Here is a 22,325-nt window from a genome sequence, read left to right as displayed (position 1 = left end):
TTGGAACAGGGATCTGTGTTTCTAGAAACCTTTTCAGGTAATAGTGACTGGTAGCCTTATTTCAAAATCCCTGCTCTAACCAACACACACACACACACACACACACACTCAGGTTATTACTCTTACACACTCCATGTATGTAATGAAATCCATTTAAACACAGAATTCTAATTTGAAAAAGAGAGAATTCCTTAGTCTCATATAAAATGAGTTTATTCACTTATGCCCCTATCTCTGCTAAAGGGTTTGAAGTGCAGAAAGTCTCAGTTAGAAGTTCTTCATCTAGGGACACCTGGGTGGCTCAGTCGGTTAAGCCTCTGACTTTGGCTCGGGTCATGATCTCGTGGCCCATGGGTTCGAGCCCCGCGTTGGGCTCTGTGCTGACAGCTCAGAGCCTGGAGCCTGCTTCTGATCCTGTGTCTCCCTTTCTCTCTGCTCCTCCCCCACTCACTGTCTGTCTCTCTTTCTCAAAAATAAATAAACGTTAAAAAAAAAAAACAAAAAAAAAAACAAAAAAAAAGAAGTTCTTCATCTGACTTTCCAAAAGACTACAGGAAAGGCTCGCTTGGAGGAATACAGTGGAGACGTCCGGCATCTGGACATTCCTTCTGCGTGATGGCACACATCTGGCTCTTTGGAATGAGCAGGACGTTTCCTTTCCAGTTTCCCTCCAGATGTCTGAGGATGTGAAGATACAGCCCAAGAGGTGAGCAATTTATCAAGCGTCACTGACTAATTAAAAGCCAGGGCTCGGCAGAAACCTTGCCGGCTTCATTATCCTCATCATGTAAAAATGCCCAGGCTTTTTCACGCAGACACACGCTTCGGTCAATCAGACAGTGGACTTGTTTGCTCCCTTCGCTTTATCCATCCAGGCCTAAGAGGCCCACAACTAAGTGAGAGATTGGTGTGCACGTGCAAACGGATGTCCTGGAACAGAGGGGTGAAGAGGGGCTCTACAGAGGGGCTTCTATAGAATCCAAATTAAGCTAATGCCATTCAAACTCCTGCCCAGCTATGTTGGGCCTCCTCAAGGTTGCCGAAATTGAATTCAAAAGCCAAAAACGTATGCTAGCCCGGCTCGCAGAACAACTGCCGATTGCAAACACATGGTTTAGCAAATGCGTAAGATGCTCTGGGGTGACACTTGGGGTTGTTGATTAAGTGGGATAATCAAAGAAACATCATTCCATACCCTTGCCCTTGCACACCCGCTCACATCCAAAATAATTTTTTTTTTTAGAAAAAGCACTAAGAAAAAAAAAATCACTAAGTGAAATAAAAATCTCTGATGAAAATACTTACTGGTCCCAAAGATGGAAATTAAACTTTGAATTTGATTTTTATAGATGTCCGCGGAAATGCCACATAAAGCAAGATGCTGTGCACTTAGGGATTCTTGCAGTTTTGGGTGCAATGTCTGAAACGAAGGAGGTTAAGCTCCTCGGCCATGAAGAATCCGGTACAGATATCTTTAGGGGACAGCAAAAGAAACAAACAAACAAATCACGCTGGAGACATGTCTGTTTCATCAGTCAAGTACGCCTGTGGACACTAGGCGAGGGCCAAACCAAATGCCTGCACTCGGAAAATACCCACTGGGCTGAGGAGGGGCAAGGGAGGAGGTGGTCAAAGAGAGCCTGTAGGCCTCCCTCCAAAACCCCAGCTTGGAAATGCTTTGTTATAGGCAAGTGTCGGTGGCTTAGGTTCGAGTGGGTGAAATCTGGACCAAGAAGGTGGTCCTGCCGAGTGGAGGAGATGAAAATGTGCAGCACAGAAATCCTTATAAAGGGTGCTGGTGCTCAGGCAATTTCAGCGTTCTGGAGTATTTTCTTTTAGTGCGTGCTACTAGAAGAACTCCTGGCTGTAAGAGGCTGTGCAGATAGGCAGAGAGCACCCCGGCTCAGCTCTCCGGGTTTTGTGCTCAGCCTTGCTGTTAACTCCCTGCAACTTGGGGGACTCACTCCACCTTCCGAGTCTCCGTTTCTCCTTATCTTCTTCGGCAGATTCCCTTTGCAAGAGGAATTCCTGGCAGAGTTCTGTTTCTTTCCCCTCCTCCTTCTCCTTTGTCTGTAACCACGTTCCTGCTGAATAAATCCGTCCCCATATCCTCACGGACACAGGCCTGAAACCCTTCGAGATGTACTAACGGCAGGCAGAGTGTGTGTTTGGGGAGGGGGTGGCTGGGTAACGCTGCTGCGTGTAGATTGCAAGGGGGACAAAAAACCGTGTAGACAGATGCTTTTCTCTTTCTGTTCTTCTCTGGTGGAGGTTTCCCCCAGGCTTGGCCTGGTTGGAACAGAGCTGAGCATCAGGACCTTCTGAGTTCAGAAGGCAAGAAAGAAAATGCAATCGGCAAGGATTTTCTCGTGCTCACACCCCATCCTGAGTGCGGCCTGGTGGCGGGGACTGTGGTCTGAAGCAGCGCTTCCCAAAATGTGCCCCATCCCCTCCAACTGGTTAGCAGCCAACATTGCCCAGATTCAGATTCAGGGAAGGAGTGTGGGTACAGCGGCAGCGGGGGGGGGGGGGGGGAGGGGGGGAGTGGGGGTAGGGGGGGTGGGGGGGCATGCTCAGTCTTGGTTCATTTCCCAGTGGATTCTTGCTGTGTTTCTCAATCACTTTTTTCATTATCACCTCCCTTAGGAGAAAAATTAGCTTCGATTAAAGTTCTGCCTATTGAAGGAAACGAAATACTGACAAGTAAGCTTTTGATGGGTAGCATTCACCTTTGGAAAGCCACAAACCGTGATAATATCTGTGGTTTTTGGCCCCCGAGAATTAATTTGTGCCCCATTAGGGGTGATGTCTCCCACCTTGAGAGGGCATGCTTTGGAGGTCCAAGCAGGTGTCTCAACAAAATTGCCTGGTTTCCAGAGGCCATACCTGGCGTCTCCTTCTTCTTTTCCTGGGACAGATGGGAAACTGTCCCAGGAAAAGAATCTCATTCCTAATTTGCTTGGAACCCGATCAGGTTTGTGATAGAGATAACAGATAGAAGAATTATTAATGTATGGAGGGGATTTGGAATAGGTTTTAAGAGGAAGCGTTTACATTTTAGTTCTGCCAGTTGTTGGCTAGTTAACCTTAGGCAAGTTATGTAACCTCCCTGGGCTTCACTTTCTCAATCTGTAAATTGGAAATAGTATGACCTCACTGGGTTTTTGTGACTATTTAATGATAAAGTACATGACATGTGCTTAAGAGAGTGCCTGGCACCTATTTACCTTTTATTGGAGTCCCCATTTGTTCATTTTCATGATGAATTTTTAATCTGATTACCTAATTTCAGGCATGTGAAGTGATAATAAGTAAGTGTTCCCAAATAACACTTTTATGTTTTTGCTTGTTGGAGGGTGGAGTGGGTGGGGTGGTGCTGATTTCTCCTTTAAGGAATGATTAATGGCAAGAATTCTTGGCTCTTGACTTTGGTAAACAGGAGAGTAGCACTTTTCTACAGCCTCCCAGTTAGGTCATCTTGTAAGCCATGAAGTTATTAGGAACCCACGTTTTAAATCTTGGCTCTATTGCTTGAAACCTGCGTGAGCCGAACAAGTTCCGAGACATTGCTGTGTCTCAGTTTCCTCTTCAGTGAAATGGGAGCAATCGTGCCTACCTCACACGTGGTGATTCGATGAGGTCATCCATGCCAGATGGCGCAACTTGTTAGCAAGGGTGTCTGTCTAGTCTCGTTGGAAAACCATCCAGGGAAGTCTACGTGTCTTAAGTGGTCTGACTTCACCCCTAATTGCAGTCCAAGCTGCTGTCGTCCGCAGGGCACTTCCCTGGGATGCGTGTAGGGAAGTGTGCTATCTCCCGCCAGGTTCGAACAAAAACACCCATGACCCCCGTCGCGGCTGGCAGCCGCTCTCACAGCCGTGGGGCCACCCGCTTAGGATGAAGCCGGCCGGGTGGGTGTGGGACAGGGAGAATAGGAAAGGCTTGCATTGCTGGTGGCTGTGCTGAGTCACTCATCAACCAGCCCTGATACTCTCCCTCCCGCTGCACTTCCGGTTATGTGTCATAATTAGAAACAGCCTATTTCTTTATTGCGTGAGGAAGTCTGAGTGCAGGTTAAAAGCCCCCCAGTGAATACATCTAGTTTCCAAAAATCATTACAACTTTGGATTTTATTTAGCTCCTCTTTTATTTATCCACTCTTCTTTTTTTTAATTTTTTTTTTTATTTCTATTTGAGAGAGAGAGAGAGAGAGAGGAGAGAGAACATGAGCGGAGGGGGCAGAGACAGAGACAGAATCTGAAGCAAACCCCAGGCTTGGAGCTGCGGGCTGTCAGCACAGAGCCCAATGCAGGGCTTAGACTCTCGAGTGGTGACATCATGACCTGAGCTGAATGGAGTTGGACGCTTTACCGACCGAGCCACCCAGGTGCCCCTATTCGTATTCACTTTTCTATTCATGCATTCAATTATTTTTCCTGAGCCTTTGTGTGAATAGCACCATGCCACGCAGTGCGAAACACAAGAACTTAATGCTCTGCCTACCTCCCCAAGAAGCTTAGATTAGACACGTATCTTCCTGTGAGGAGGAAGGTCACGGACGGAGGCACTAGTTGAGAAGACCCTTCAGGGAGGGGCTCCCATGAGACACGGCATCGAGGCAGGACCGCCTGGTTGAGTTTCTGGAGGACAATGGCCGGTCAGTTTGGTTGGAGAATTCATAGAAGACCGTTAAGACAAGAATCTAGGGAATCTAGAATTAGCATGGCATTAGCCTAAAGAGTTTGCGTTGTTTTTTAAATAGAAATAAGAACTCACTGAAGACTTGAGGTCTAGAGTGATAGGATGCAAATAGCATTTTCGGAGGAGTAAGTTGACAGACTTGTGGAACCGAGATAAGGAGGTTGGAGGGAGAAGGGCCAGTTCGGAGGGTCTATTACCTAGGCCTCCCGCACCCCCGCCCCGCCACTCCTTTCAAAGTGACAGAGGTGTGCGGGGACCCCCCAGGGGAACACTGGTTCTGTGTGTCTTGACTCCAGTCTTTCTGGAGACAGTCCCAGGTTATCAGTAAGACCCACTCTGGAGCCAAAGCGGGATACAAGGATGTGAGGTATTTTGTTTTGTAATGTGGGAGATTGATGTTAATTTTATTTCATTTCTCCTTATGTCCAGTGCACGGAGTTGGGTTCATCACACTCCTCAGCTCATGGCCCCTGAGAGGATTGAAGGAAGGTTCTCAGTTTAATATTCTGAGGTAAACCAGCCCATAATTCAGATGGTTGGCCTCTCGATGGTCCTCATCTTTTCTGTTTTCGTCCGTATTCTTAAACATGTGAGATAACCCAAAAGTATTTAGACTATTGGCTCTGCCTTTAGTGAGGTGGGCCCGAGTCAGAACAAGGTCTACTCTTCCAGGTCATCAGATCTTCAAAGCCCTGAGTATCTAATAATCACCTTCCAGTGTACTTCGTGGTCTGATTCGCTGCATTCATTATAAGTATGGGCGACTTTACTGTCATATCACTAAGTAGTGTTCATCTGGTTTGAAAAAAAAAAAACTCGAGGCTTTTCTGTAACTAATTAGCAATTGTAAATATGCCCATCTCCCACTCTTTTTAAAAAAAAATTTAATGTTTTTTTTTTTTTTTTTTTCTGAGAGAGAGAGAAAAACAGAGCATGGAGCAGGGGAGGGGCAGAGAGAGAGAGGGAGACACAGAATCTGAAGCAGGCTCCAGGCTCTGAGCTGTCAGCATGGAGCCGGATGTGGGGCTTGAACTCGTGAATTGAGAGATCATGCCCTGAGCCGAAGTTGAACGCTTAACAGACTGAGCCACCCAGGCACCCCTCCCACTCTTAATATAGACGGTCATATATTCAGCAGTGACAATAGTTCTACTTGCTTCTTTCCAAGTGTGTATTTATTCCCTCATTTACAGATGCAGCAGACATTTGAGCGCCTACCATGCGTCGTATCGTTTACCAAATGTGGCGGCCATTTGGAATCCACTGCACCCCTTCCCTTCCCTATTCAACATGTCTATAGTGCCTCCTGCTCCCCTGAGACTGCTCCCAGCTCTCAGACCCCATGGCATCCTTACCTTGCACCATGCCTCAGTGCTGCTGGGTTCTGTCGATCACCCCTCCCTGAACTGCTTCCCTTGACCGCTAATTTTTGCTATTCTTCTCTCCGATGACTTATCTCTTAGATGGAATTCTTCAGACTTCTGGCCTTGGTACTCTTTCTTTCCGAAGCCATATCCCTAGCTGGTTCGTCTCATCCTGTGTGTCCATGACTCTCACATCTGTCTCTCAAGGCTGACCTTTCCCTGGAGATCTGTCCTCTGCCTCCACTCTACCCCTGGGGGCCACTTCTCAGTCTTTATCTGAAAAATGAAAACGTCATCCTCCCCCAGCCCCCTCTTTTCCCATATGTTTGCCCTGGCTAATGGAGCTCGTCACTAAAGTCAGCTGACCCACGTGGGGCGTATCCACAAGACAGAGGCTGCAGAAGATTATTGCACCTCTGGTAACTTGCTTCTGTTGACTGAGGTGTGGGCCACAGAGTTGTTCAGAGTAAAATGCTGAACATTGGTCTCTCTTCTTATACATAAGCATGATTGTTCCCAAAGAACATGTCTCCTTAGCTTGAGATCTTTCTGGATGGACAGAAAAAGGGGTGGGGCTAAGGCCGCTTTGTCAGCAGTCCACGGGCGGTTTGCTTCTTTGGGTGACCTCTGTCCTGGATGTCAAGGAAGAGGAATATTTGGGAACCAGTCCCGTTGTGGCTGTTCCTGGGAGTTTAATCAGATTAAACACACTCAGAAGATGAAAACGGTGGTTTTTCAGGAGAGCTCTTGCCCCTGTGGCCTCATCTGTGGGTCCCCCAGAGGAGCTATTCCGAATAACTTCTGACAGCACAGTTACACGGGCTGGGCTGTGCTTTAGTGCCTTTGCACAAATTGGAGTCTCTGCTGACAACGCTCGTTCATTCATTGGTCCCTCAAATATAAATGGAGAGATTACTCAGCAGCCCCACTCCTAGGTATATACGTGAAATAATTGAAAGCAGGGACTCAAGACGATACTTCTACACCCATGTTCATAGGCGCCCTTTTCACAGCAGCCCAAAGATGGAAGCAGGCCAAGTGTCCACCGACAGACGAATGGACACACAAAATGGGAGCGGGGGGGACGTACACACAAGGGGAAATTATTCAGTCTTAAAAAAGAATGAAAATCTGATACATACACAACATGGATGAACCTCGAAAGCCTTATGCTAAGTGAAATAAGCCAGACAAGAAAGGAAAAGTATTGTGCAATTCCAACTTACATGGGATATGTAGAATAGGCAAATTCAGAGAGACAGAAAGTGTGTAGAGGTTACCAGGGGCTGGGGGAGGGGGGGGGAGCTATTGCGTAATGGGTACAGAGTTTCTGTGCAGGATGACGAAAAGTTTTGGACACAGTGGTGATGATTGCACAACACTGTGGATATAATTAATGCCCCTGAATAGAACACTTAAAAATGCTTAAAATGGCAAATTTTGTTATATATATTTTGCCACAATAAGAAAATATATAAACGGAGAGAGAGCACGTGCCAGGGTGCATTCACCAATGTGAATTTCTAGGGCAGGAACCTTGCCTGATCTGTGTATCCTCTGAGCCCAGCACACAGGAAGCGCAACTAAGAAGGACCTTGAGGTTGGGTCTTGAAAAACTGAGAGATGAGAGGCAGTGGCACGTAAGTACACCTAATCTTTCTATTTTATTATCCCGGAACTTAGGTACTGTGCGGATTAGGTCCCTTTTTGCTCTAGAAATTGTCCCCTTCTGGGTGGCAGGGGCGGAGAGAAGGATTGGCCGCAGCTCGGTGAAGTGTCGTCTGGTGACAAGCTTTGGACAAACCTGGAGGATACAGGGCATGGTTTGTTGAGGGCGCATGCGGGGACTGGATTTGGAAAGTCAAGTGAAGAGGGGTTGGGGATGTCTCGATTCTCAGCTCAGAGCTTTGAGGTAGAGAGGCCGAGGGCTCCTGGGCAGGGGAGTGTTATAGGAGAGTGTGGGTTGAGAGAGGTGACCTCTGGGGACCAGATGCACTCTTCCTGTGCCGGCTGGGCTCTTCCAGGCAGCCTCCAGCAGCCACACGTAGCCTTGTGGCTTCAGCGCACAGCTAGGCACGGCCCGTGCAAAGGTTGTGATTATGTGGATCAGAACTGGCTTTTCCCTGGGAGGAGGGGAAGGATGTCTCCTCTTTTTCTTCTTCAGTTTTTCCTGAAAAAAAGAAAACAACAACAACAACAGCAACAACAAAACAACCAAACCCCAAAAACAAGGAAGTACTCCTCCCTGTGTCCTTCAAAGCGCTGTGGCATCTTCAGATCTGGGTACTTGAAAGCTAAAGCTGGTCATAATTTCCGATGGACATAATGTGCGTTTGAAATTCTTTTCCACATCAAATTAAATCTGTCTTGGACTGATTTCCTGGAAGTGTTTTTCATTAGAATAATAGTCCTCAGCTGAGAGATCAGATACCGCAGAAGGGGAAACAGGAACAGGGGACCATCAAGTACATCCTTCAGGGAGATACCCAGTGGTTGCCTCTGGGGGACTATTCGGGAGAGACCATCCCTTCTCTAGGCCTGTGCCAGGGAAGATGTGCTGGTCTGGTGGCCCACCAGTTACTCCAGTGATACAATCTTTCTTTCTTTCTTTCTTTCTTTCTTTCTTTCTTTCTTTCTTTCTTTCTTTCTTTCTTTCCTTTCCTTCTTTTTTCTTTTCTTTTCTTTCTTCTTTCTTTCTTTCTTTCTTTCTTTCTTTCTTTCTTTCTTTTCTTTCCTTCTTTTTTCTTTTCTTTTCTTTTCTTTCTTTCTTTCTTTCTTTCTTTTTTCTTTTCTTTCTTCTTTCTTTCTTTCTTTCTTTCTTTCTTTCTTTCTTTCTTTCTTCTTTCGAGACATAACCAGCAGGGGAGAGGGGCAGAAGGAGAGAGAGGGAGAATCCTCTCCACACTCAGCACAGACCCCAATGTAGGGCTCGATCCCACGACACTGGAATCATGACCTAAACTGAAATCCAGAGTTGGACACTCACCCAACAGAGCCCCCTAGGCACCCCGTTTTTAACTTAAAGTGTAAACAAAAAAGGAATTGGGTTCAACTAGGAAACCACCCACTAACCCCCACCCCCACGCCCCCCACCCCCCACCCCCAACCAACTAAAATCCATTGTGTCCCTGCTGGCTGCGCATCCTTCTGTGGTGCCAGGAATATAATGGTTAGTAAGACAAAGTCCTTGAAAGAGAATAAAGCTCACAGGAGGAAACCCCAGGGACCAAGACAAAGCTCCGGGAGTATCTGATGACTCTTTTTTCTGGTCTGAAATGTATCCTTCTGTGGAAGGCAGATATGCATCCTCTGCCTTACCTACAGAGGGTTCCAGACTGATGGAGGAAATCCTTCTGAAATTCTTCCCTCCTCCTCCTCTCTGAAACATGACTTGTTTACTGCAGGCTGTTAACGGCCTTGAGAGTGTCTTTAATCCTCAGCCAGGGTCTTTAAATATAATACATCAATAACAGGTAATTATTCTCTTTGAACTTTTTGCTCCTTTCCCCTATACCCTGCGGGGTGAGCTTGGAACTTTTAAGCACTGTAACAGATTCTTCCTATCAAAGTGTCAAAACTCATAAGGCATATGTCAAAGAATTCGTTTGCTTACTTTAATCTGCCTCCCCTCCTCCCTCCTCGTACTTCTAAGTCTCACCACAAGCTTTGTGGATTACTGTGCTGAGGGCCAGTCTTCAGCCTTGAAGCTTTTCTTTAAACCAGGACCACCTCGGACCCTGAAGAATTTGCCCCCACGCACCCAACCTCGTCACCCTTAAGAACCTCATGCGGTTGAGTTTGTTGCTCCTGGCCTGTCACGTTATTCCTGTTTCGGACGTGTCCAGGAAAATCCTGTCAAATTCAAAACTTCCTTTTGCCCCAAACCCATCTTTGATCTGAGAGGCCTGGACACAACCGGCTCTGAGCAGCTCGCTCTGTGCACGCTGGGGCCCAGGAGCTCTTTTTGCAAGCATCTCAAGGAAACAAGAAATGGTTTGTTTGTTCCGTTGGCCGGGGTGAGTGATGGATGGCCTGCTCCTTAGCTCTTGTGAACTCCTGGACCAGCCCTGTCCTGAAGCGAGCTTTGTCACCAGGGAGCTCTTGTCATCTCCTTGAGTACTCTCTGTGGGCTGTGGATTGGTCTGCTCCATGGAAGCCACTGGCACAGTTTTCCACTTTTTTTTTTTTTTTTTCTAACAGGTTGGAGTAGCCAAGTGACTGCTCTAACCTTATTGCTACATCATTGTGTTAAGGGTGTCAGTTTGGTTCTCTGTTCAAATAAACTCTTTATTGCCCACCCAAGGCTCTCGTGTATGTGTGAAGGGGATTTCCAGACATCAGCTAAAGTGGTACACAAATGAATATACATGCCGTTCACTCAGAAATTGAATGCTTAGGTGTGCAGAGCAGATGGTCAAGGGGTTCTGTCAGAATTTCCTATCTCCGGCTCGCCCGAGGGAATGAAATCAATAGCGAACTAGGAACTCATTTTAGGTGTAAGGAATTAGCCAGATTTAACTAAAGAGAAACATCGAGGCTGTTACTTGACGTGGAGAAAGTTATCCACATTTCTATACCCCAAATAATCAAATTGGATAATTGAATTCTGCGATGTTACTCAGATGGTTTCCTTGCTTGCTAAGGATAGAAATTCACTTTGAATGTAGACATAACAAGATCTAACAGGATGTTCTGGAGTCTCGCTGGGGAATAATGACTAACAAAGTGGAAACTTTCACTCTTAAATCTGATTTCATCCCTGACCTTGCTAGTGACCTTTGGCCTATGGCCTCCTCTTTCAATATCTGTTTCCCCATGATTATGATGGTTATACAGTATCAAAGGGGCCTTTACATGTCATGAAGAACTCATACGATAAGCAATATGTTTATAGCGAAGAACATCGAAGAATTTAGATTCTGTCTCTCCAGGATGTCAAAACGTCCTTGTTTAAATCAATGTGGTTAAAAAAAAAAAAAAAATCAGTGTCTGGATATCACGAAGATCAATGAACTAGCGAGCTGACTGTAGTTTTCCTTTATCCAACAGTTATTTTGGCAAAATGTGATAGAGCTTGAGTGCGCCATGTGCATAATTAACAATGGCTGAAAAACAAGGATAACGTTGTGCTAGTAACCTTCAGGGAGGGGCCCGGTGTTTGCCCTTGAATGAGCTCAGCAGGGAGGGTGGGCTGGGAGCTCTGTAAGGAAAGAAGTCAGATTGAAAGCTCCCGTGTTTTTGAAACTTCAGTGAGCGGAGGGACATCTGGTAGAGAAGATATCAACAGTTTCCTGTTCTCGGCTTTGTTATTTTTTCCCCCCATTCTGATTACAGGTTAGGCTTTCACGGGCTGGCCTGGCCAGGGGCTGGGAGACGGAGAGTTACGGGAGTGGGTAGTTGATCACTTTAATTACAGGCCCAAGGGTCTTTGAGGGTATTTCTTTCCTTGGGATAATCTTCAGCAGCTTTGTTAGCATCTCAGACCCATGGATTCTTGTCATCACCACACTGGATTCCCACAACTGGCTAGCTTTCGAGGGAAAGAACTGTCAAAAAATGTGTAATTCATCAGCATGAATTCCTAAACAAGTATGAAGAGTAGCCATAAATATTGATTGACTGGTAGTTTAGCATCAAAATGAATTCCTTATCGCATTGGAATAATCAGACTATAGGGCATTAAATCAAATAGAGAGTTTGACAAATTTTAATCATTCGAGTTAATTTGTGGATAGAAAGACAATTCAACATAAACAGAAGGTAGCAGCATCTTTTTTTGTTCAGCAAAAATTGAACGAAGCGGTTACTAATTGCTTCAGGATGAATGCTTCTGATGAATCTAACTAGAAATAAGTAAGTATACATATTAAAAAAAATCTTCGGCTCTACATAGTGAGTACGTTTAAAAGGCAAGAAAAACTGGTGCCAGCTTCATTGACATGAAGGAATTTTAGCAAATCATAGGCACACTCCATATTGTAGACCCGGGGCTCCTTAGCGTCCCACACATTTGTAGGACTCAGATCACAGGAACGATGTTGTGGGTGGGTCAGACTATTGTTTCCAACTCTAGGTGCCATGTTTCTAGATGGATATTATGAGCTGGAGTGCAACAAGAAGGTGCAAGATAGTGAGGAGGTCTTGAAATCATCTCAAATAAGGAAGAGGTTGATGTATTCTGTGCTGGAGAAGACTGTGGGCATATCACATATTTGCCTTCAAACAGTTAAAAGACTCTTGTAGAGAAAGGAGGAGGCCTTTTTCATAGGAGATTGACTAACATTTCAGAAAGCGACAATTCCTTCCAATATAGGAAATATCTGCCGAAGCACGTAGTTTCCCAACTTTGGAGTGGGCTGTCTTCTAACTAAGTTCCTGTTCACTCATTACTTCTATAGGTAGGGATGCTGGAGAAGTATCATGTAATATGAGGGAGTGCGTATAAAGTGATTGAATCTATGTATGGGTTGGTGGTTCACTGTGTCTCCTTCTCCACTTGCTGGAAGGCCCCCATAAACCCTGCTCCCATCATTAATAGTACTATTCCAAAGATGAGATGAGTGTTAAAGGTTAAGTTTTAAAAGACAATCAAACCATGACTCTCATATAATTTCAAAATGAACATGTCTCAAATATTGTACTTAGCTCATAGACACATGTGAGATTCACTGGATGTTAGGACTGGTTCAAGGGGCACACATCTAGAATCAGATAAGGAGTGAAGAAACGAATTTAAAAATGGATGCAAAGCTGGCAAAACTGGTCAATATCCACGGGGCTGTAATCAACGGCATTCCATTGGATACAATCTACATTTCTGTGGATAGGAGTAAGTCGCGTTACTCTCAGTTAATCTTCATCTCTACTGAGTTGTGAAACAGTCTAGTCAAAGTCAAACATCCTCAGAGGAGTGTCTGTTATTCTAATGAAAAGGTGTTCAGCAATCTCTTCTGACTTCTTCAGTAATCTCAAAATCTTCCACAATGTTTTCCTACGTGAGTTAACATAGGAAAAAGTTCTCCCTAGAGTGCCTGGAAAATGGTAAGTGTTCAATCAACATTATGTATTATTATCATTGCTGTTATTTTTACCCGAGTCCTGGGTAGATGAATCACCTAGCGGTTGATGTGAAAAACTCTTTGACCAAGGTCTTGACCACCATCTTTTTCCCCCCTTCCCTTTGGAGGTGACACACATCAGCTGCCACCTTTCATCTCTCACGAATCCATGCCTTTTGTGTTAGGAAATCTTTTTTCCAATGTGCATACCAAAAGCATCCTTATCCTTGATTCCTTTCAATTCCTAGTTACCTTTTGTAGGAAAATTTCTCTCTGACTCAAATGTGTAGTGAGGTGTAAGAAAAATTCTAATGACATTCCTAAGTTAGGGAAAGGACAGACAGTAGGGTTTTACTAAAGTTATAAATGATAAATTTTAGATTCAGTTGTCTCAGCAAACAGAAGCCAAATATCCATTGCTTAGAGTTGTTGAGTATTCAAACATAGACACAGGAATAATGTAATTTAGACAATTTACACATAGAGTTGGCCCTTGAACTATGCGGGGGTTAGGAGTGCTATGCACCTACTCAGTCAGAAATCTTCGTATTACTTTTGTCTCCCCCAAAACTTAACTACTAAAAGCCCACTGTTGACCAGAGAAGCCTCACCGATAACATAAAGTTGATTAACACATGTTTTGTATGTGATATGTATTATATTGTTACAATATAATAAAGTATTCTTACAACAAAGTAAGCTAGAGAAAAGAAAATGTTAGGAAAATCAAAGGAAGAGAAAATTCATTTACAGGACTGTAGTATATTTATTGAAAATAAAGTCTGTGTTAAGTTGACCTGTGTAGTTCAAACCCATGTTGTTTAAGGGTCAACTACATATATGTATTATTTAACTTGCCTATGTATGTATGTATGTATGTATGTATACATGTCTCTATCTCTATCTATCTATCTATCTATCATCTATATCTATCTACCTATCTCTATTATCTATCTATCTATCTATCTAATCTATCTAATCTATCTATTTCCTAAGGAGATCTATCTATCTATCTATCATCTATCTAATCTATCTGTCATCTATTTCCTAAGGATACCTGTCTATCTATCTATCTATCTATCTATCTATCATCTATATCTATCTACCTATCTATCTCTATTATCTATCTATCTATCTATCTATCTACCTATCTATCTATCATCACATGTACCCACACGAGTATTTAACTCATCTACAGGCAGGTACGTGTATATGACTTGCCACCTCCACCTGAGTCCTGTCATCCATGGTTCTGAACCATGTTTTGTGATTGGAGGCACTGTTGTTGCTCGTAACCATGGCTCACAGGTGATATGTGTCCAGTCTTTCTCAAAAATCCAGACCCAGGTCAGGGGAGGCAACAGTGGGGAGGACAGAGGGAGCTGGAGCCAGAGGAGAGTGATAGCACGAGAGAATGGATGCCACACAGAAACCATTGCTCTGGAAAGATCGCTACCAAGAAATTTGGACAATGTTTCCCATTATGTCAATTTATCCAGAAAGAAACTCCTGCTGACCCCCATGGAGATACGCCATTACTAGGAGAAGTAAAATGTCTATGGAGCAAAACAAAGTTGTGCGAGAGTTGACGTGTGTGTGTGTGTGTGTGTGTGTGTGTGTGTGTCCATGTGGCAGGCAGACCAGCCAGGCGGCCTGAGGCAGTATTGACTGTTATCTTGCCCCAGAGAGCTTGTAGCTTCTGTTGGTCATCGCGATGAAAGTTGCAGCTTTTCATTGTTGCAAAACAATAGAATGGAAAAGTACATTTTATGATTTTTGTAACTTATATGCCTTTGATAATTCTATCCCATTCCTGACAATTATGCATGCTTTCCTTATCAGACAGCTTGGAGGAAAGTACATCCCTGCTCCCCTGAGGCCCCATCTGTCACAGGTTTGTGTCCGATCTCATTGGTAGAGGCAGAGACCCTCCCTTGGGAACCTCAGGGATACATTGGAAAGATCCTAAAAATATCTGTAGGACTATGTAAGAACAGTATATAATTATGTGTTTTAGTGTTTAAAATGGAAGATGATTAAACTCTTAATCACCAACTTTTGGTTTAGGACTTATCTCTCACTTGAAAATATTTTAGGGGCGCCCGGGTATCTCGGTCCGTTAAAGTGTCCGACTTCGGCTCAGGTCATGATCTCACGGTTCATGAGTCTGAGCCCTGCGTCAGGCTCTGTGCTGACAGCTTGGGTCCTGGAGGCTGCTTCAGATTCTGTGTTTCCCCCCCCCCCCCACCTCCGTCCCACCCCTGCTTGTGCTCTGTCTCTCTCTGTCTTTCAAAAATGAATAAACATTAAAAAAAATTTTTTTTAATAAAATATTTTAACAATGCTTTGTCTGTTGAAAATTTTCACAAAACATTTTCATTTGAAAACTTGCACATAAAATTTCCTGGGTCCAAGTCTAAATAGAAGCACTATGGCTACTCGTGTGTCAAATAAAGATCTGTTTATGTTCTTGTACTTTTCAGTGAGGACGTGTGTGTTTGGCTTGGGGGTTATTTTATATCACCCCCCACTCCACTCAATTGCATATGAAAAATCACAGGATTAACCTCTGGGTGTGGATAAGGGCCAACTCAAAGGCCACTCCACCTATAAATCAGGGAACTGGAGGGCTTTATTTGATGTGCCCAGACCTCTCCCAGAGAGATGATGTGTGCATGCACACAGAGCAGACACTGAATGCCAAAAATGCTTCCCAGAGTGCTTTGGGACTTGGCCATCTCCTGAAGAATTCTAGACATCTATGTATTCTTTATTGAGCTGTGTTTATTTACTTTTCCATGGCAGTGAAATCTCTTTCAAGACCTTTAACGGCCTCAGCACCCTCTGTCCGGTGAGCTTTACGTGTGATCCTGGCTGGGATCTGCTGAGCCCATAGCACCTGGGTCACATAACTGTTCCTGGTGCCAACACACGTTTTCTTTCACATCGCCATTAACTCAGCAGTAAAGAAGGGAGATTGGCTGGTGAAAGTGTCCTGGGTCCTTCAAGTTTTACTCAGGTTTCACAGTCCCTGTAATCTGAGCTCCCTGTACTGAGTGGTTTGGTGGTTATGGTAAGATGACTGCTTTATTCTGACCTGTCCACTAGACAGTCGTGTGTGTGTGTGTGTGTGTGTGTGTGTTTGCACAGCCTTATAATTGTTCTGACGGAGCTCAGAAAGGTCCCGTGGAGGATGCCTCTACGTGGATAGGCACACACAGCCAGAATCTCCACCTGACACATAGCCAGCTTGCCCGATGCCCAGGCCTCCTGGTCACCCCGAACCCCGGCAAGAGAACGACGGTTCGGTGCATCCACAGCAGAAGCAACGCGTAGGTGGGCCACTGCCTCTACCTGGTCTGAAAGCACCATAGCTATCTTAGGGACGTTGCAAGAAGGGTGTCCGTGACAAATAGGGGAGTTAGAGACCTCCCCTCTCAAGGCCCGGTGGCTGTGGAAGACACAGAGTTGTTCTGAAGTTTATGGAGGCAGCTATCTTGCACCCCACGGGCCATGGGCTGGGGAGGAATCAGAATACATGGAGGGTTTCATGCTCCTTTTAAGTAGTGCGTATATGCACATTTTTGGTGTAGCTATTTATAAGTACATTTATGTCTCAGTCGCTGTGCTTATTAAAGACATAAATATTTTACCTCTTAGCAAAGAAGAAAATAGTTTTCACAGATTTCCTGGCAGGCAACACCACCACCTCGCCAGCCCTTTTCATCTGCAGATTTCAACCTAATAAAGTATTGATCTAGGGAACAGAGGTTGTCTCAGTGTCACCCTCCCGAAAAGTGCAAAACCAGGTTGATCAGGGCGCAGGGGGGCTTGCCTGCAGCTGATGACGTTTTAAAATGTTACTGGGGAGATGTCAAAATAGAAAGCAGAAGTCGAATAACAAAGCTTAAATTCCCCAAGGTGTGAGAGTGCTTGACTGACGGGAAAACATCTTTCTTGCAGGTCGTCTGGTTACTCGTGTTAATTAGGTATTCGCCGTGTGGCAAAATTCTTCTTCTGGCTCCAAGACCTCGTAATGAGTTAGTTCTACACCCAAGCCTCAGAGTGAAAACCCTTTGGGTATTGTAGACACCTGCGGGCAACTGTGGGAAGTGGCTGGGTCTGAAGGCAGAAGACTGTCTTTAGGGGCACCTGGGTGCCTCAGTCAGTTAAGCGTCTGACTGTTGATTTCTGGCTCAGGCCATGATCTCACGGTTCGTGAGTTCAAGACCTGTGTCGGGCTCTGTGCCGACGTGTGGAACCTGCTTGGGATTCTCTCTTTCCTGCTGTCTCTGCCCCTCCCCTGATCACATGATCTCTCTCTCTCTCTCTCTCTCTCAAAATAAATACATTATATATAAAAAAAAGAATATTGTGTTTAAAGAAGGATTCTCCTGGGGGAGCTAGGGAAGGGGCAGGGATGACAGGAAGAAAGCCTGGGGGTGGATGTGTTGAAGGAGATGGTTGCTTAGCCAGCTGGGACTTACGAAGAAGGCAGACTAAGGAGGGTACTTCAAGGAGCAAGAAAGATAATCATCACTCCCTTTTCTTGACTGGGTCCCAGCCACTATGCTGCTACGTTTTTGGTGTCTTCTCACCAAATCCTCTCCACGACCCATGAGTGCGGCCTGGCAGGTGCACGGCTGCCCTCCTGGCCCACCCTCGCTCCACCGTCCTGCGGTGACACGGTTCTCTCTCTCCCCTCCAAGGTGAGGCTGCTTCTTTTTCTTCCTCTGGCTCCGCCCACACGGGAACTGGAACTCCCTCTTCCCAGGCACTGCTGACACAGGGCATTGTGTGTAACAGGCTTTTATCACCGATTTGCCGATAGCAGCGGACAGAGATGCCGCACCCTTGCACAGCGCCCAGCCTCGGGTCGCCGACCGATGCTCCAGCTCTTAAAGCCTCCTGCCGCTTCTGCTTTTGCAGACTGGGCTCGGCTCCCTCTCATCTTATCCTTTGCTGACTCCTTGTCAACTCTCTCACCGCAGCTTCCCTCCCTGAGTTAGAGAGAGAGAGAGAGAGAGAGAGAGAGAGACCTCCAGCTACACCAGCCCTTATCCCTAAAACCAGGGCCTGGGGCTTCACATAACCGAAAGCCCCCAATTCCCTCTACTCCTCCATGGGGTCGGGGGCCTCCGCTTCCCCACCAGGTTGTCTTTCTGGAAGCGACACTTTTCAGTGTGTCAGTGACAGCTTCCCCACCAAGTCCGGGGGGAGGGGGGGCAGGACCCAGCAGGCTGCTGAAGAGGGACGTAGGACACATATGGCCCTGGACCCTAAGTCTCTAACTTGGATAATAGCCAATTTGGTCTCAGGGAACCGGGGTCGCCTCCCATTGTCTGTTCCTCACCAGGTCTCACCAGCTGAAGACCCAAACAAATTCACAGTGAAGTTCCCACCGCAGTAATTTGAGGTCATTAACCCGGGCATTCAGCTGTTCGCTTAAGAAACAGATAACGGAAAGTGGTGTAAGGGGGCCAATGCCATCGTTCTGCCATGCCAGCAGATACAATTATTATTGTTTTGTTTTGTTTTGTTTTCCGGACCCATGCCTGTTGCAATTCAATCCAATTAGTGCTTCAATTACTAGAGAATGTAATTTTGCAACACGCGCAGGGTAGGGCTACCCTCAAAAATCAAGGGCTTTTTGCCACCCCACCCCCACCCCCCACTGGTTATCCTACTTTCCTCAGCCTGAGTCTGTTTGCTGCCCCAGGACCTTATGTTGGTCTGCGTGTTAGTGACAGAGAAACTGGCTCATCACAAACCCAAACCCAAAAGCTGGGTCTGGGAAGAACCTGAGAGTGAGGGATTTCCGAACGTCCATTGCCCTGGGATAAGGGCCCAGCCCGGCTATGCGGTTGATCACGGATTCTGAGAAAGATGCAAATTTCCAGAGATTCTTCCTCTTGCAAGATAGCTTAGACTCACTGAAAACAAACTTCTTGTTTAAATTGAAGAACGACACCCCCACGGAAAAGTGCATGTCTGTTGGGCGTACAACACAAGAACTTGTTACAACTGAACTTACCTGTGTAACCAGCTCCAGGATCAGGGAACAGAACATTCCAGAAACTCCTAGAGTCTCCTTTCAGTCATTACTGCCTTCCCTCCACGTGGCCACTGTCTTCCTTCTCTCACGTCATGCTTTTGTGATTCACCTGAGTTGCTGAGGTACATCAAGGTTGCTGTTTGGTGTACAAGTTCACCCTTTTTCATTCATTTATAGGCAGAATTTCATTGTGTAGATATACTATAGACACCCTATTAATTCATTCTCTAGTTGCCGGGCGTTTTGATTGCTTCCTGTTCTGGAATGTTGTGAATAAAGTTGCCTTGAACATGTCTGCGGTGGTCATGTACACATATTTCTGTTGCTTATGTATCTGAGTGCAATCGCTTGGTCATAGGGGATGTGCATGTTGAACTTCGGTGTGTATATCATCACACAGCTTTCAAAGGTCAGTTCCAACATATACACTCACTCAGCAGGGTATGAGAGTTTCGTATGCTCCATATTCTTGCCAACCATTTGGCACTTGGCATGTCTGTCTTTAATTTTAGCCATTAAGTGGGGGTGTGCCCTTAGCACCTCCCTGATTACTACTAAAATTCAGTATCGTTTTACAGGTCTAGTGACCATTTGGCTATATTTTTTTTCTGGTAGAGCGCCTGTTTAAGATTTTTGCCTATTTAAAAAATAATTGTACTATCTTCTTTTTTTTTATTTCCTTGTAGAAGTCCTTCCTGTATCCCAAATTTAAGAGTCCTTTGTCATATAGATGCATGAAAAATAGCTTCTCCCACTCGATGGCTTGACTCCTTCCTTATCGAAACATTGGTAAAATGATTATTCTCTATTAGGCAAACTATTATGAAATTCTTCTTTATCTCTGGGAATGTTTCTTGCCTTAAAGTCTGTAATATTAGGACAGATATACCAACTTTTCTTTAGTTATTGTTTGCAGGCTTAATCCTTCCCCTCCTTTCAATCTTTCTTTACTCATTTAAGGCATGGCTCTTGTAAGCATTAGTATTTTTTTTTCCCATTCCAGCTGATAATCTTTGTCTTTGAATTGAAATGTACATTTACATTTAGTGTAATTACTGATATAATTGGTTAAAATCTACCCTTTTTCCTATTTGTTTTCCATTTGCCTTCCTGTTTATGTTCCTTCTTCTTTCTTTTATTGCTTTTCTTTAGGTTAATATTTTTAAAAATTCAGCCCTCTCTTCTGTTAGTTTGTTAGTTACATGTTGCTTTAGTGTTCTTTTAGTGGTTATTATAGAGATGATAATACCCTTCCCTGACTCACTAAAGTCTAACATAAATGAATTCTTTACCCCTTTCTGAATGGGGTGCAGTTAGGATACTTTAACTCCATTGTTGTATGGATCTTAGTCTATTAATAGTGGCACTCTTGGTTATGGATGCCCCAGCTGCAACCAACGTTGTGGCTGGGCTGGCCCTTGTGGTCCTTTTTAGGATTGCAAGATGCACCTCAGCAACAACCATCAGAAAACTTCGAAACATCAAGGTTTATTACTCACAAGTCCTGAAGGATGCACAACATGCCTAGGGCCACACAGTGAGGTCACTGGTGGGGAGGAAGAGGGAGAGAGAAAGGGAGTGAGAAATATAGAGCAGAACTGGGGCTCTGCCTTTATTGGGGTCAAAGGTAGGGTGCCTAGGGTTTTTCTTTTTTTCCATGTTATTTATTTTAGAGAGGGAGCACACGCACAAGTGAGGGAGAGGGGCGGAGGGGGAGAGAGAATCTTAAGCAGACCCCATGCTCAGCATGGAGCCTGACGTGAGGCTTGATCCTATGACTCTGGATCATGACCTGAGCTGAAATCAAGAGTCATGGGGCGCCTGGGTGGCGCAGTCGGTTGGGCGTCCGACTTCAGCCAGGTCACGATCTCGCGGTCCGTGAGTTCCAGCCCCGCGTCGGGCTCTGGGCTGATGGCTCAGAGCCTGGAGCCTGTTTCCGATTCTGTGTCTCCCTCTCTCTCTGCCCCTCCCCCGTTCATGCTCTGTCTCTCTCTGTCCCAAAAATAAATAAACATTGAAAAAAAAAATTTAAAAAAAAGAGTCAGATGCTCAGCTGGGCTCAACCCAGGTGCCCCAGGGCGCCTAGGGTTTTGCAGGCTCACTCTGCATCTGGGAATTAGGCTAGGAGAATGGAAAAGCAAGGTCACTCAAATGGTTGGTTATCTGGGTTTACCCAGGGCTTGTAAAAAGGACTTCCTTTTAAAGTTCTGGGTGCATCCTGGTTTCATACCTAGTTGATTTGCTAGTAGCTGTGTTATATGGCTGGCAGTATGTTTACTCCAGATAGATGTTTTTGAAATGGATGCCCAGGCAATCAAAAGCCTAACGTCAGGGACTTATATCACAATTAAAACGCTTAATATCAGATACTTACACCGCATATATATATACACACACACACACACACACACACACACACACACACACACCCATCTCTGTCCTCTTACGTTGTTGATGTGTGCTTTAATTTTACATGTTTAACCTCTTCAGGGCAAGATTATTGTATTATATAGTCAGTATTCATTTCTTCTGACCCCCTACACTCATTCCTCTTTGTGTCCTCCTGCATTTTCGTGTTCCTACCTGGAACCATTTCTTTCCGCCTGAAGGATTTACTTTTGCTTCTGAGAGGCTGCTGAGCGTCTTGATCCAGTTGAGAACTGAGGTGATTCAGGGGCCAAGCTAGGTGGCAGTCCTTGTGAGTCTGGTCCATTCCTGGTTCCCTCTTGCTCCTCAAGTGTAGCCTGTGGCATTCAAATGGACAACCCGAGTTGCTTCCCAGGGCCTGTTCTTTTTGCTGAGTGCAGGTTCTCTTTGCACCGTGAGTTTGCAAACACCTCTGCTCAACTTCTGAGCCACTGCCTTTGCTTATCTTATCATATACGATCACGTTGCTGATCTGGGACCCCCGACTCTCAGTCGCTAACTCTTCCCCAAGGCCATGCCTTTTGCAATGTTTCTGATGCTGTGTCTGTGTAGGGGTGGAGAGAGGAGGGGCAGACTCTCAAGGAGGGGAGGAAGCAGGAGAAAGAACTGGAGGGGAGGAGGCCTTTGGGTAGCTCTGTGCCCGGGGGCCTGACCCTGTGACGAAGTCACAGACCAGGATGAGAAACCCTGCTTTGCGGTGTGGCGGTCTGCCCAGCAGGC

At 45.3% G+C, this 22,325-nt stretch overlaps 2 long non-coding RNA genes across 6 annotated transcripts; one reads left to right on the top strand and one right to left on the bottom strand.

Moving 5' to 3' along the window:
* Positions 1–496: 496 nt before the first annotated feature.
* On the bottom strand, positions 497–6,319 carry LOC124519842 (uncharacterized). Of its 3 annotated transcripts, none has more exons than XR_006964202.1 (4): positions 6,057–6,319; positions 4,504–4,711; positions 1,306–1,472; positions 497–678 (listed from the first exon to the last, which is right to left on the bottom strand). It is a non-coding gene; the product is annotated as an uncharacterized LOC124519842 (long non-coding RNA). The 3 variants fall into 3 exon arrangements; XR_006964201.1 differs by having other exon boundaries at positions 497–930; positions 4,504–4,640; XR_006964200.1 differs by having other exon boundaries at positions 4,504–4,640.
* LOC124519841 (uncharacterized) lies at positions 4,344–8,441 on the top strand. 3 transcript variants are annotated; one of them, XR_006964199.1, is made up of 5 exons: positions 4,344–4,387; positions 5,131–5,212; positions 7,593–7,705; positions 7,782–7,888; positions 8,230–8,441. It is a non-coding gene; the product is annotated as an uncharacterized LOC124519841 (long non-coding RNA). The 3 variants fall into 3 exon arrangements; XR_006964197.1 differs by lacking the exon at positions 7,782–7,888; XR_006964198.1 differs by lacking the exons at positions 4,344–4,387; positions 7,782–7,888 and adding an exon at positions 4,569–4,657.
* Positions 8,442–22,325: the final 13,884 nt, after the last annotated feature.

Source organism: Lynx rufus, unplaced genomic scaffold (genome assembly GCF_022079265.1).
Source record: "Lynx rufus isolate CCGP_SWC_20201006 ecotype Redwood Valley unplaced genomic scaffold, mLynRuf1.p SCAF_29, whole genome shotgun sequence".
Classification (NCBI taxonomy): domain Eukaryota; kingdom Metazoa; phylum Chordata; class Mammalia; order Carnivora; family Felidae; genus Lynx; species Lynx rufus.
Note: the sequence above shows the minus strand (reverse complement) of the source record. Positions and strands in the feature narration are given on the sequence as shown.